Consider the following 16251-nt stretch of genomic DNA (forward strand, 5'->3'; position numbering starts at 1 on the left):
AAGATTATCAATTCAAATTTCATTTATATTTTTTTTTGGTTAGAGTGTAAGGAACAGTGGTTAAAAGAATAACAAAAATAAATAAAAATTGTTATTCTTATTAAAATTTAAAAAAATATTATTGGTCCAACCCGGTTTTTCTAAGAGAACCATGGACTATAGTTCTATAAATTGCTCCACGAACAATTGCCTTTTTGCATATAAAATTCAATTTTTGAAACTTCATAATTCGAAAATTTTTATATAGGTACAAAGTTCATATTTAAACCCTACACCACCATAGTGGGGAGGGTATAATGCGTTTGTGCAGATGTTTGTATCGCCCAGAAATATTAGTCTAACACCCACCTTAAATAATACCGATCGACTTAGTTAGAATCACTTTCTGAGTCGATTAAACGATGTCCGTCCGTCCGTCTGTCCATGTAAACCTTGTGCGCAAAGTACAGGTTTCAATTTTGAAGATATTTCGACAAAATTTGGCAAATATAATTTTTTTTGCCCAAGGACCAAGCCTATTGAAACTGGCTTAAATCCGTCCATTATTTCACCTAGCCCCTATACAAATGTCCTCACGAAATTGGAGTTTATCGGTCATATATGTTTAATTTACATATGTATCTCCACAAATTCCGCTCCAAATAAGTTTTATATATGGGGGATTTCATGTCAAGTGAACCAACTTTTGAAATCTATGTCTTCCGATCGGGATGAAATTTGCACCAAGGTTAGCTCTATTGGATAGTAACTCAGACACAATTTTTCAACAACATCGGTCGAGAACTCTCTGAGTTATAGGGGGTAAAATTTTGACAATTTGGTCAAACAGGGGTTTTTTCTTATCCATGTAACTTATTACCTATTGTTCTTAGCAAAATGTGTTCCAAATAGTATAGATAGCTATTTCTTCGATCTTTCGAAAAAAAATATTTAAAAAAAAAAATAAAAAATTTTTAATATTTTTTTTCCGAAATCAAAAACTTTTTTGACTTTTTTTTAAAATACGCTATTTTTTATTTTTTTCTTAAAATAAAGTTTAGATATTTTCCTTGAACACCTACTTGGTCGCTTAGTGGGATGCGAGTGGGATATCTATCAAAATAAATATTTTGTAACTCAAAACATAAAATTTTTGACTTTTTTTGCAAAATCAAAAACTTTGTTGACTTTTTTTTTTCAAAATGGACCCTTTTTTAATCTTTTTTTTTAGGTCAAACAAAAGCTTAGATATTATCCTTGAAGACCCTTTTGGTCGCTTAGTGGGATGCGAGTGGGATATCTATCAAAATAAATATTTTTTAACTCAAGACTTACAATTTTTGACTTTTTTTTTTGCAAATACGATTTTTTTTCCAAATGGGCCCTTTTTTTTAAATTTTTTTTGTAGTCAAAAGAAAGCTTAGGTCCATTCCTTTAAGATATTTTTAGTCCCTTAGTGGGATGCGAGTAGGATATCTATCAAAATAAATATTTTGTAACGCAAGACATACAATTTTTTAATTTTTTTTTGCAAAATCAAAATTTTTTTCCAATATGGGCCCTTTTTTATTTTTTTTTTTTGCTCAAAAGAAAGCCTAGGTCCATTCCTTTAAGATATTTTTAGTCCCTTAGTGGGATGCGAGTGGGATATCTATCAAAATAAATGTTTTAACACAAAAATTGTATGTCTTGAGTTACAAAACATTTATTTTGATATATATCCCACTCGCATCCCACTAAGCGATCAAAACCATCTTAAAGGAATAGGCCTAAGCTTTCTTTATAGCAAAAAAAAAAATTACAAAAAGGGCCCATTTTAAAAAAAAGTCAAAAAAGTTTTTGATTTTGCCAAAAAATCAAAAATTGTATATCTTGAGTTACAAAATATTTATTTTGATAGATATCCCACTCGTATCCCACTAAGGGACCTAAAATATCTTAAAGGAATGGACCTAAGCTTTCTTTTGACTAAAAAAAAATTCGAATTTGCAAAAAAAAAGTCAATAATTGAATGTCTTGAGTTACAACATTTTTATTTTAATAGATATCCTACTCACATCTTCCTAAGTGACAAAATAGGTCTTAAAGGAAAAGACCTAAGCTTTCTTTTGAGCAAAAAAAATTTTTAAAAAAAAGTCCCATATTGGAAAAAAATTTCGATTTTGCAAAAAAAAATTAAAAAATTGTATGTCTTGCGTTACAAAATATTTATTTTGATAGATATCCCACTTGCATCCCACTAAGGGACTAAAAATATCTTAAAGGAATGGACCTAGGCTTTCTTTTGAGCAAAAAAAAAAAATTAAAAAAGGGCCCATATTGGAAAAAAATTTTGATTTTGCAAAAAAAAATGAAAAAATTGTATGTCTTGCGTTACAAAATATTTATTTTGATAGATATCCTACTCGCATCCCACTAAGGGACTAAAAATATCTTAAAGGAATGGACCTAAGCTTTCTTTTGACTACAAAAAAAATTTTAAAAAAAGGGCCCATTTGGAAAAAAAATCGTATTTGCAAAAAAAAAAGTCAAAAATTGTAAGTCTTGAGTTAAAAAATATTTATTTTGATAGATATCCCACTCGCATCCCACTAAGCGACCAAAAGGGTCTTCAAGGATAATATCTAAGCTTTTGTTTGACCTAAAAAAAAAGATTAAAAAAGGGTCCATTTTGAAAAAAAAAAGTCAACAAAGTTTTTGATTTTGCAAAAAAAGTCAAAAATTTTATGTTTTGAGTTACAAAATATTTATTTTGATAGATACCCACTCGCATCCCACTAAGCGACCAAGTAGGTGTTCAAGGAAAATATCTAAACTTTATTTTAAGAAAAAAAAAAAAAATAAAAAAAATAGCGTATTTTAAAAAAAGTCAAAAAAGTTTTTGATTTCGGAAAAAAAATATTAAAAATTTTTTATTTTTTTTTTTAAATATTTTTTTTCGAAAGATCGAAGAAATAGCTATCTATACTATTTGGAACACATTTTGCTAAGAACAATAGGTAATAAGTTACATGGATAAGAAAAAACCCCTGTTTGACCAAATTGTCAAAATTTTACCCCCTATAACTCAGAGAGTTCTCGACCGATGTTGTTGAAAAATTGTGTCTGAGTTACTATCCAATAGAGCTAACCTTGGTGCAAATTTCATCCCGATCGGAAGACATCGATTTCAAAAGTTGGTTCACTTGACATGAAATCCCCCATATACAAAATTCATGTAATCAAATTTTGTTACGATCGGTCCATAATTAGTCATAGCTCCCATATAGACCCGCTTCCGAAAATCACTTTAACGTTCATAAATATCTTAAAAATGTTGGTCTACACACAAAATTCAACATAAATAACTTTCATATAGATATAAATCACACGACCTAAATTCATGGTGATCGGTCCATAATTGGTCATAGCATCCATATAAGCCCACATCCAAAAACCACTCACGAATATTAATTTTTGATGTTTTTGAAATGAAAAATTTTTTGCTCATTTACTTAGTGTAGGGTTGTCGGCCTTGACGGATCATACTTTTCTACTTGTTTTTAATAGATGAGTGCAAAATACTTCAAATAAATCTGTTAATAAAACTAGAACTGTTGGTCAGATTGCATTGCATGTTAAAATTTATTTTTCCCCTCAAAAACCACCATCTAACCCACCGTGGCTTTCAACACAAAACGTAACAACAACATAAATATGATCAATAAATATTGAATATTTTTCTTCTACATTTTTCTTTCTAAAAGCAGAAAAAATCTTTCTTTTTACATTTTTCTTTTAGTCTACATTTTAGCATCAACCATCGAAATACACTTAAATACAATAACTACGACTCATTTGTGGTAATGGTATGTATTAAAATAACATTTATATGATGATATTTTGTTGCAGTTTTCCTTTTTGTTTATTTACTATTCAAGAGGTTTTTTTTTTATTTTATAGTTTTTGTGTATGTAATTTGATAAGAAGGGAAAATATACCAAAATATGTATAATCAAAATGAGATTATTGTTTTTATTTTCGTATGAATTTTTATGGTGAAATTTAAAAAGGCTGTTTTAAAGGTTTGAGTCTAAAGAAGAGTTATTAAAGTAATATTGAGAATTTTTTGTAATATTTTGTGAACAGCAAGTAGGCACCAACTTTTGGAAGAAAAATATTTTTTAGCATGCTAAAATAGTCGGTACATTATTTGGTTTTAATACAATTTTGATGATATTATTAGATTTTACTCCAATTTTTAAAATTTAAAAATATCAACTTAAGAATTCAATATTGAACATCACTTTAAAAATATTTATGCACAAAGATCTGAGATTATAGATTGAGGAAAGAACAATTAACTCGCTACATAACATTTGTGGAATAACTGTTATCACTTTCTAATTTGTAAAGTTATTAGACGGCTAGTTCTGAGTTTTGCCCTTTAAAAATTCATCAAGTGAGAGAATACAAGATTGTAGTTGTAGTTTTACAAGGTAGGATTTTATTTACACTTCCTGTCTATGATACGGACATTCTTGGATCGCGTAACCTCAGAAATATAGAATGAAGCTACTGACTAATTTAAATAGTCGGCTTAGTCGGAGACTAGGAAAGTATTAAAATTTGTAATTACACAAAAAAACAAGTAAGACTACTATATTCGGCCATGCCGAATCTTAAATACCCTCCACCTAAATATGATGGTATAAAAACTGAAATAATATAACAATTGTTAGAAAGACTAGTTTACGCAGAAGATATTTTATTTCAAATGTACAAAAAATTGTATCTAATTCAGCAATTTATAACTGAAATTCCTATTAGAACGTATGAAATTTAACAATTTATATACTTAATAACACTAGTTTACAAGGTTTTTGCTCATGAATTGAAAAATATGGGGATTTGTGTATTTAGGTCTTCTAAATTCGGAAAAAATGTTTAAAAAAATCCTGGACGTCAAACTTTTGAGATATTTATTAAAAACGAAACATATTAAAATGTACTTTAAATTAGGACAAAAAAATTAAAAGTGAAGTGTTTTAGTCCTCTTTTTATAATTGTTTTCATTTGTCTCCCTCACGACACTCCAACAGTAGTCTTCTAGCATATTCTGATCCCAAAAACCTTGATAATTCCTCTCGAAAAACTTCAAATCTTTATGGAAACGCTCTCCATGTTCGTCACTCATGTGTCCGGGGTTTTCCGGGAAAAATCCAAATGAGAATGTTAAAGTGAATTTTGAGCGATATATTTACACCCATCAGTTCAAAATTATGTAATAAATTCGCAACAATATATCTGTAATTTTGACTTTTCTTATTCCCCAAAAATTCTTAAACAAAAAGTTTAAAAGAATTCCATGCTGCATTTTCAACATCGATTAATAGACACTCAAATTTGGTATCAACCAAAATTTTTCATATTTGAGGACCCGCAAATATCCCTTCTTTTAGTTTAGCCTCAGAAAGACTCGGGAACACGCTGTATAAATATTGAAATGCTGGTTTTGTCTTATCTAAAGCTTTTACGAAATTTTTTAATATAAATAAGCATTTTGCAGTGTTAATGTTATAGGAAAACCTCGATTTGACTGAATAATTTTTCCGCAAATAAAACAAAAATAGCCTGGGTTTATTTTACAGTTTCTAGAAGACATTTTAAAATAGTTTTTACTTTAGGGTTTTGTATTTAATAGCGATTTATTAACGTTTATCCACAGGAAATATGTACTTTTAAACAGTATTTATTTTTTTCCCGTTAATTTTTTTTGGAATTTGTCAAAAGAATACAACTCTGAAAGTATCTAGTAGCTTCGCCAGAGTGTTATGTACCCAAAAACGATGTAAATACCTAATTATCACAATTCGGTACACTACAGTATGCATTAGTAGTACTCAGGGCAGGCGAAAAATAAAAACCCATATATCTCAAAATGTTGACGTATAGGTGGGAAACAAAAAATGGTCAATTAACTAGCGTTCCTAGCTCTTCTCAAAAATACAAGTTTCATTCCATGAGCAAACAAAAATGTTTGATTTGTAAACTAGTGTAATTAGTTAATACGTTTGGATCAACATTTTTCCCTTTTAACCTCAAGTGAAGAAACAGAGTATAAAAAGGGTATACAAATATATTTAGACAAATTTCAAAATATTTGGTTGTGGGACTTATGTGGGAGCTATGACCTATTATGATTCGATTGTCATAAAATATTTTAACGTGATTTTTATGTATTTATATGAGAGCTGTGGCCAATTATTTACCAATATTCACAAAATTCAGTATTATGATTTTTGAATACAAATTACTGATCTGTGTACTATTTTGGTTTAATATATTGAGGCTATGACCTATTATGGTCCTAAGTATTTAAGGGCTATTTTTGTAGAATTTCATATAAACAACGCTATTAACAAGAGTGAACCTTATATGGGAGCTATGCCGAATTATGGACCAATATTTAAAAAATCTTGTAGTACGATTCTTGGATACAAATTACTGATAGGTGTAAAATTTTGGTTCAGTATATATTTTTTTGGATATTTGTGCAGGTTAATGTGTTTACTGAAGTGGTTCTTATAAGGAGGTTATGACCAATTATGGGCCTATCATCATAAAATTTGGTACATCGATTTTTGTATATATTGAATAAATTTGTTTTGAATTTCAACCTGATAACTATATTTGTCTGAAATTTTTGAGGATTTTAGTGATTTTCGGGAGTGGACCTTATATGGGAGCTATGGTTAAATATGGACCGATATTCACAAAATCCAGAAGTATGATTACTGGATTCAAATTACTGATCTGTGCGTAATTTCATTTTGATATTGATATGTTTTTAATATTTTTTAAAATTAATATCTTTTTTCGGAAGGGGAGCTATGACCAATTATCGGCCAATCTGCATAAAATTTAGTACAGTAATATCTATATATATGAGTATAATTTTTATCGAATTTTAGCATGATAAATGTATTTATAAGAGATTTATGAGTACTTAACTGATTTTTGGAAGTGGACCTTATATGGGAGCTATGGTCAAATATGGACTGATATTCACAAAATCCAATAGTATGATTTCTAAATATAAACTACGGATATGTTTTTAGATATTTATGTAGGTTATTGTGTTTTTCGGAAGTGGTCCTTATATGGGAGCTATAACCAATTATCGGCCGATCTTCATAGAATTAATTACAACGATTTTAGTATATATGGGGATCATTTATGTCGAATTTCAACTTGATAGCCACATTTATAAGACATTTATGCTTATTTATGGGATTTTCGGAAGTGTACTTTATATGGGGGCTATGGTCAAATATGGGCCGATCCACGAAAAATTTTGTAATGTAATTTTTTTTACCACGAAACTTATTTCTGCTGAATTTTCTATGGATAGTGCTATTCTGTAGGCATTTACAGACCATAGAACCATATTTCGGGAAGATATTTGTATGGGGGCTAGGAGAAATCATGAACCAATTCTTATAATTTTCACCAGAGTTACTCCTTTTATCATAAAAGTAACGAGTGCAAAATTTTATGATATTAGCAGCAATATATTTACAAAAAATGTCCAAAAATATGTGAAAATTATAAATTTTTTTTTGAGGTTGTCCCACTTTTTAATTCATAACTTTTGTTCCACTGTACCGATTTCGCTGATTTTCAATACGAAACTGCTTAGGACAATAGTAAAAATGTTTCTTGCAAATCTACTAAGTTTGTTTGCGTATTTTGGACGTGAGCGTGTTTTACACAGACTGACAGACGGACATGGCTCAATCGACTTAGAATTTCATAAGGATCAATAATATATATACTTTGTTGGATCTCAGATGAATATTTCTCAATGTTACACACGGAATGACAAACTTATATATACCACATTCACCACTTATAGTGGTGGAGGGTATATAAATTCAAACCCTAACCTACTTCAAAAGGGAAAACGATTAATGTTTAAATGCTGTCCAACAGCATTTTTGCAACAGAATTGCGACCCTATAATTCTAAGAGGGTATGTTGAGTACATTATTTTTGTAGAATTAAAACTTTGACGCACTTAAGTAGAACTTAGAGTCTAACTGATCTGAGTTTTTTTTTACAGTGAATCAAAGTTTTAATTTTTTGATCGAAGGGACCATTATACTAAATGAAAAAAATTTTGTAAGTTGATGTCTGAGAGAATGTCAGATTTATATTGTGGGGATCATTCCTGTGAATGATCTTAAACCTCTACTAGAGGTCAAATTGACCCTTTTTCGAGAAAATAAGAAAAGTCCTTTCAGAAACATTTAAGAATGACAATATTCCACGAAAATGTTTGCCGGAAAATTTCAATGAAGGTCACCAAGACACCAAAGTTCTAAATAATGCTCTTTACGCCAAATTAGCAAAATAATACGCCACCTTGGGAATCCAATTTAAAAAAAAAATCGACAAAAATTTATTTATGAACCGATTGAGCTGAAATTAAAATATAAATAGTCCTTTAAAGACAAAAGTTAGAGTCAGACATTAACTTGTCCCACTGTATAATAACTGAGACCAGTTGGACTAAAAGTTCATTCTACAAAAATGATTTACTCAAAATGCCCTTCTAGAATTAAATGTTCGCTATTCTGTTCCAAAAATGCTGTTGGACAGTATTATTTGTTTGAGCAATTGACAACAGTTTGCAATAAAAATTGATTATATTTCATGTAATAATAGATTTCAGTTCTATCATTTATTTTGAACATTGACAAGTTATACATTTTAAGTAATTATAAAACATGGTAGAACCAACCAGGTACAATTATTAGGGAGAGATTTCAATATTTACCTCTACAACGTCAAATAACGCATTTACTCTCATCATTTTTTATTTTGTTTTCACAATGTTTTGCACGTTATATTAAAACTAACACATATTTATTTGGAACAAATTTAATTTGAATTGAATATTTCACGAAAAAAAGTAAATACACAAAAATTTATTCAATTAATTTATTTTTGTCTTAGACATTTCGTTTTGTTTTTTTCTAATTTTCTTTTGTTTGACGTTATAGGGAATGTATAATTGAGAACGTACTTTTTGATAATTGTACCTTGCTTGTTCTGCCATGATTATAAAATAAACCTTTGAAATTTTAAATTTTTTTGTCATAAAAAACTGAATATATTTCAAATTTTCCTTTAAAGAATACAAGTGTATAAAATTTAAATTGTACATCCAATTAAATTTGCATTTAAAATGTGTAGATTTTTTAAAAAATATTTATTCCAAAAAAAAGTCAATAAAATAGGTTTACAATACACTTCACTGTTTTATATTTAAATTTATTAAAAATTTGATAGGAATAAACTTGTGTCAAAGTTAAATTATTCGATAAGTATTTATTTGACTTTTTTAAGGGAGTGACATTTTATTTTATTAAAGATTTATGTTGGAAATTTCCATAAGGAGGGTAGGTGAGCTAAATTGATACGGCTATCAAAAAAGATATAAATTTCATAGATAGCAAACACTCGAAAAATTATATTTATAGAATGTATATTAAAAATATACCGTTACAGACTTCTTTGAGTATTAAATTACATGATTTTAGATATCAAGTGAAGAAGGAATAACTTAAATTCAAAATTTGTGATATACATAATTTTGACTTCATGTTTACATGTGAATTTGATTTCTTAATTTGTTTCAATGCATGCAGAATTGTACAATTGTTTTTTTCTTAGAAGAAAAGATTACAAAATATATTTTCCAACCATCAAAATAATGTAAAGCATAATTGTGTTATCATTAAATGCTATAGCATTTGCCCAAAACTCCATAGTTCACGAATAATAATTCTAGGCTAAATAAGTTTTAGATTTAAAAACTATATCTTCATCCTTTCCTCTATGTATAACAGCTTTACTTTCAATAGCAACTACCGTTTATGAAGACCAGCAATATTTGCTATAGCAACTAAATGCTGTTCGTTATGAAGAACAGCTTGATATAGCAAAATGCTTAATTCTTCTTTCTATGAAGAACAGCTTCAGTAACTACAGGATCTACATGCTACTTATTCTCAATGGAGAACTGCTTTATTAGCTATTGAAACTCCATGGTTTTCTCTATGAAGAAAAACAGCAATTGTTATAGCAAATACGTGCTTTATGGAAAACAGCTTCAGTTGCTACATCCTGTATCTCTATAGAGAATAGCTTCAATTGCTAAGCAAGGACATCGTGTTCAATATGGATAACAGTATCAGTTAATATAACAATTATAAAGGGTGATTTTAATTTGAAATAAAACAGATATAAACATTTTTAATGTCCATCCAACTGGTTTTATTAATTAGATAATTGTATGGCATTAATGCTTAAATATGAGTTCGGGCATGTGGCCGCCTTTGGTGTAACCTGGAAGTCCAATTTTAAAACACACACTTCTCAGTAAATCAGGCTGTCGTTAATTCCCAATAATGCGTAGAATGTTGTATCGTATCTGATTAATTTGCAAATAAATGGGACTTTACATATCCCCAGAGAAAATAATCTAATGGCCTCTAATCACATGAACAGTTCCATTTCTTGAAATTATTCGTTCGCCAAATTTTCTATCAGTTAATTGATTGTATTGTTAGCTTTGTGACATGTCGCACCATCCTGCTGAAACCATATATTTGCAATGCTATTGGGTGTATGATTTAAAAAAACGGAATTTTTTCAAGTTTTTAGCTTTTATTATTGCCCATTGTTAGCTATGGCCTTTTTCCATCTCTTTGGCAACATATGGATTCCGACCCAAAATAACTGCTCATCTTTTGAGGGCAAGAACGAATCACGCCAATATCGGATATTCTGTTCCAAAGTTAAGCGTAACCAAGAGAGAGCGTTCTGCATCCAGAGCCACGGTCTGGACTCTAAAGACAACATGTGGCTGAGCGTTGTCATCATGGAGTATTACGATTTCATGTCTCGCCGCATATTTTGGGCGTTTTGCGGCCAATGCTCCATTCATACGAATCTCAGCTTCAATTCGTATGGTACACAATTTTCCTTCTTTTAAATGAATCCTGCTGCTCGCAAACGTTTTAAAATTGCTGATTGATTAGATCCCGATGATTTTGCAATCTCTTGTTTAGTTTGACAAGAATCTTCATGGAGTAATTCCTCCAATTCTTGGTCTTTAAACGTATGTGACTGGCCTGGGCGATATTTGTCTTCCGTGTCAAAATCACCACTTCTTAACAGCACAAACCTGATAAACTATACCTGGATAAACTATAAGCATTCACTATAAGCATTGGAGAGTAATCAGAGTGCTTTACCGTCACTTTTTTTAATTAAAGAAGTAAAGCAAAACTACCCGCATATGACGCTTTGTTGGTACAAAATTTCCCAATAATACCTTCCAATTGAGGCATGACAAAGTTTGTATGCCTGTCTCTATACCGCTCACCGTTCAGATCATCATTCTTTGTGAAGATATGTATTATCGTTAAGAGTAAACATATTGTGAAAACGAATTATAGTTTGTCGAATTGAACTATGATTTTCAAAACAAAGTTGAACAATTTGCAAACGCTCTGGCGTGAGTCTATTCTTGATAGATTGTCAAATCAAACTAACCAAAAACAACAGAGAACTGTCAAATCAGCTGTCCAAAACAACAGTTCTGCCAAGTTTTCCGATTCTAAAAAACATCCTTTAATGGTTTATAATAAATTTCTGTGATTCAGAAAGGCGTGTTATATATCCCCCATGTAAGAATATTTGGCCCATACTAAATTTAATTTTAATTAAAGTTATAACTTTTAAATTCCAAAAGCAGGTTCCACATAATCGCTATTAAAACATAACTTTTATTTTAAATTAAATACACATCCACTAAATATTATAAATGACACTTTAATGATACTATTTATGCAAAATATTTCCTTAGTTATTTATATTAAACATGAATAAATATATTACTATCTCTTACCCAAATAACAATATCATTGTCTTGACAATAAGACAAATTCCATTATATCATTATACACTTGACAACAAAAAAAAGACTCCTGATGAAGGAAAACAGAGACAGCTATTCATTGTTTACCACCCAAACTCTTATACTAACAGTTTGACACTAATGTCTTGATAAATTGAAAAAATAACTTTAATAACTACCTTAAACATTATGCTGGATATAAAACGCCGGTGACATATAAATATTTTATACGTATTAAGAAATTGAAATTTACTGTAACTAAATCAACTAATGACGGTAAAAGGATACCGTCGTGGTTTTTATTCTTATTTTTTTTCACATTTCTTAGTTGGCTGACAAAATTCCCAAGACTGATAATAAAGAAACCACCAAAAAGAGTGGCATGGAAAAAAATTGAAATTTTAGTTGACATAGACGAATTGTTTATACCCTAGTAAAATTTGTTTTTCAGAATTTCTATAGCAACCTAAAAGTATACTTCATGTTCATCTATGTAATAAAGATTTTTTAATAGTTTAATGGAATATTCTTGCATTTTTTTTTGTATTGAAGCAGGTCATATTTTTTGCTCACATATTGCCAGCGCCATGACAAACATTATAAATCCTTCATCACAAAATTTTGTGTTTTTTTTTCTCCCCAGTTTTTTGTCAGAAAAATGACAAAAAGGTATTTATAGACAAATAAACTCAAGGATACATAAATTGTTGGTTAAAGAATGCTTGAACCGAGAAAACAAAAAATATTAATAGAGACAAAAACGCTAAAATTAACAACCTTTTCCATTAAAATAACAACGTTGCAAGAAAAACCAGAATGAACAAAAAAAAATTACGAGAAAAAACTGTATATGAGCAGAGTAACAACAAAATGATAAGGGTTCTAAAGGAAAACTTAAGAACGAGTAGAGCATTTAAAGCCACTTGAGATTTTACTTAAGAGTTTTCATAGTTGGTATATGTGTACTAAGGAGACCTACCTACAACATTCCAAATATACATCTATACAAACAAACATACATCTATCCACCCACTTGTATTAACTCATGCACTCATTTAGATATATACACTTTTTCACACAGATACTCACACTCATACACGCTCTTGTTTAGCAAACATGACAATTGAGCAGTTGAGAGTGGATGCTTATGTTAGTGTATGTGTTGAAAAATGTTTGTTTATTTAGGAAAATATTGTAAAAATGTTACGGTTACCAGTACCGTACTGTTGCTGCTCATAAATCATTCAACATTTGAAATAAAATTGAGGGAAAAAATTTTTTGAAAACTGTACAACCGGAGTTAAGGACAACATGAACAACATACATTTAAGTTTGGTTATGCTTTAATTTGTGTGAGTTTTCTTTTCTAAAGCAAAAGGGTAAAAGTCATTTCTGTCCTCAAAAGGGATAATCTTCAGTCCTTTATGGATAACGATTCTAGGTGCTATAGCAACTACATGCTGTTCTCTATAAAGATCAGCTCAAGGTGATATGCACCTACATATTTTGCTCTATAGAGAAGATGTTAAATTTCTGTAGCAAATACATGCTTTCCTTTTACAGAACAGCTTTTTGTACAACTACATGCTGCCCACTATGGTGAACAAAAATGTCCTCTATTATGAACAGCTTTCATTGCTATGGTCACTACATGCTATCTTTCTAGAGAAAAGACATCTGTAGCCCAATTACTTATTTAATTTACATATGGAGAAAATCAAACATGTTGGAGAATCAAACTGAATTCAGTCTGTCTGAATTCATTCCATTTAATTTTGAAACTAAAAAATCAGTAAGGGTCCTCATGTAAACGCTTAAATGCCTCGCAAACTGTGCAATCTGTGCATTTTTACACTCTCGCAAATGAACTGTCAAAAAATGTATGGAATTTCGTTTGCACAACCCCGATAAGTTTGCGCGACAATTTAGACTCGTAAACTTGAATTTATTGTTAATAAGAAATAAAAATCAAATAAAATATAAAAATGTTGTGCATGTGAAAATTGTGTAACTTTGGAACAGAATGATTGTATTAAATGGCATTGTGTATGAAAACATTAACCAACAGCTAGAATATAAACAAATCCGTTTGTTCCAAAGATTTAACTTTCATTCAACATTTTTAAAATTAAAATTTATACAATTTGAAAAATTTATTAAGGCTTTTGTTGAATTTATTTTTATTTGACATTTATATCAAATAGAGAGAAATTTAATGTATAAACTTGCACACCATTGATAAGGTAGGTTCATGAAACACGTCGCGCAAATTTTCACAATTGAACAAATGGCAAACATAAGCGTTTAAATGAGTACCCTTAGTGATACATATAAGTCGTGTTAAAGTGGTGATCATTTAAAATCAAAATAAGTAAGAAAGTGTGGTCGTTCAAGGCTGACCATATAATACCCTACACTAAGTAAATGAGCAAAAACATTTTTCTTTTAAAATATCAATAATTTGTATTTTTGAGTGATTTTCGGAAGTGGGCCTTATATGGGAGCTATGACTAATTATGGACCGATCACCATGAAATTAGGCTTTTTACACTTGTTGCTTTTATTTTGAAACATTTGTACAAAATAAATTCTGGCGACATATTCGCACACCCAGTTCAAAAGTGACACAACTTAAAATTTTAATTTTTCAGAAATCGCAAAAAATGTATACAAATTGAAACATAATGAAACACATAACTGTTTTAACAACAACAAAATACACTGATATTTTTTTATAGTTTAGGCATATAAACCCGAAAAATCAATTTTGAGTTGTGTCACTTTTGAACTTGGTGTGCGATATGGATCATGTACAGCTTTTGAGGCCAAAAACGAACCAAGCCAATGACGGATACTCTGTTCTAAGATAAAGCGTATCCCAGAGATAGCGTTCTCAATCAATCGAATCAAGTAGTATGGTCTGGACTATAAAGCTGTGAAGCAAAACTTCACAACCACTTCACTCCAAATAGTTGTGGCAGAGCGTTGTCATGGTGGAGTATTACGGTTTCATGTCTGGCCGCTTACTCTGAGCGTTGCTCCTATCGAATTAGTTGCATTCCGAACAGGTCCATTTTTCTCCCATCAAATTCAGATAATTACATTAGCGAAATGGATATTTGGCTTTGGTGTCGAATCGGAGAGTTGGCCGGACTTCACATACGATCTCTGGCACTTCGTAGCAAAAATTATTTTCTTTTATAGCGATCGTTCATGAAAAACCGTCCTCCAATGTCTCTCGTCTTCAATTCGTATGGTACCAAATTTCCCTTTTGATGAATCTTGTTGCTCGCAAACATTTTGAAATGTCTGCCTGAGTAGCTACCAAAGTAAAGCAAAACTTCCCGCACATTACGATTCGTTAATACAAAATTCGACATTTTCGAAGTAAAAAAAGTACTTTTTGGTTTACACTAATGTTCAACAATTAAATGGGAATAAATGACTGATATGTACCCTTCAGAATTACAGAAAAGTTATCAAAAACAAAATCCGTGTTCAAAAGATGTGCCATTTACTTACTGTAGGTCACGAATTTTTAAGCTTCTGAACATCCGTCAAGTATGAAATTTCAAAATACACAATTTTGGCGAATATTTTGTGACTTTAAAATTTGACCCTATCTAACCCTAATATTGGAGTCCCAAATAACAAGTAAGAGAGCTATATTCGGCTTTGCTGAATTATATATACCCTTCAACAAATTATATTTTTTGGTAAACAAAATTTATATTTTTTCCAAAATAGTTTTTTTATTTTTTAAAAAAAATAAATTTTTATTTAATTTTTTTTTTAAATTCAATTTTTTTTTAATTTAAAAAAAAAATTTAGTTTTTTAAATTTTTTTTTTGCTGAAATATCTATCATTAGATATCCATATTGTCTATATTAATAACTTATTAATCCCGATATATGTAGGTCAAAAATCGAGGTTGCCCTGGTTTTTTCCTTATATCTCAGCAATTTGTGAAGCCCTTTTTTAATTTTTTTTTGCTCAAAAGAAAGCTTGGGTCCATTCCTTTAAGACCTATTTGGTTGCTTAGTGGAATACGAGTGGGATATATAGCAAAAAAAATGTTATGTAACTCAAGATATACAATTTTTGATTTTTTTTTTGGCAAAATCCTTTTAAAATTTTATTTTTTTGCTCAAATGAAAGCTTGGGTCCATTCTTTTAAGAGCGTTTTGGTCCCTTAGTGGGATGCGAGTGGTCTATCTATCAAAATAAATATTTTGTAACCCAAGACATAAAATTTTTGCGTGTCTTGAATTCTTGACCGATCTTGTTGAAAAATTGTGTC

The 16251-nt window shown here is 30.0% G+C and overlaps 1 protein-coding gene across 1 annotated transcript in view; it reads right to left on the reverse strand.

Moving 5' to 3' along the window:
* Positions 1-16251, reverse strand: part of side-II (sidestep II) — a 399801-nt gene that overhangs the window by 33597 nt on the left and 349953 nt on the right. The window lies entirely within an intron of this gene.

This window comes from Calliphora vicina, chromosome 2 (genome assembly GCF_958450345.1).
Source record: "Calliphora vicina chromosome 2, idCalVici1.1, whole genome shotgun sequence".
Lineage (NCBI taxonomy): Eukaryota > Metazoa > Arthropoda > Insecta > Diptera > Calliphoridae > Calliphora > Calliphora vicina.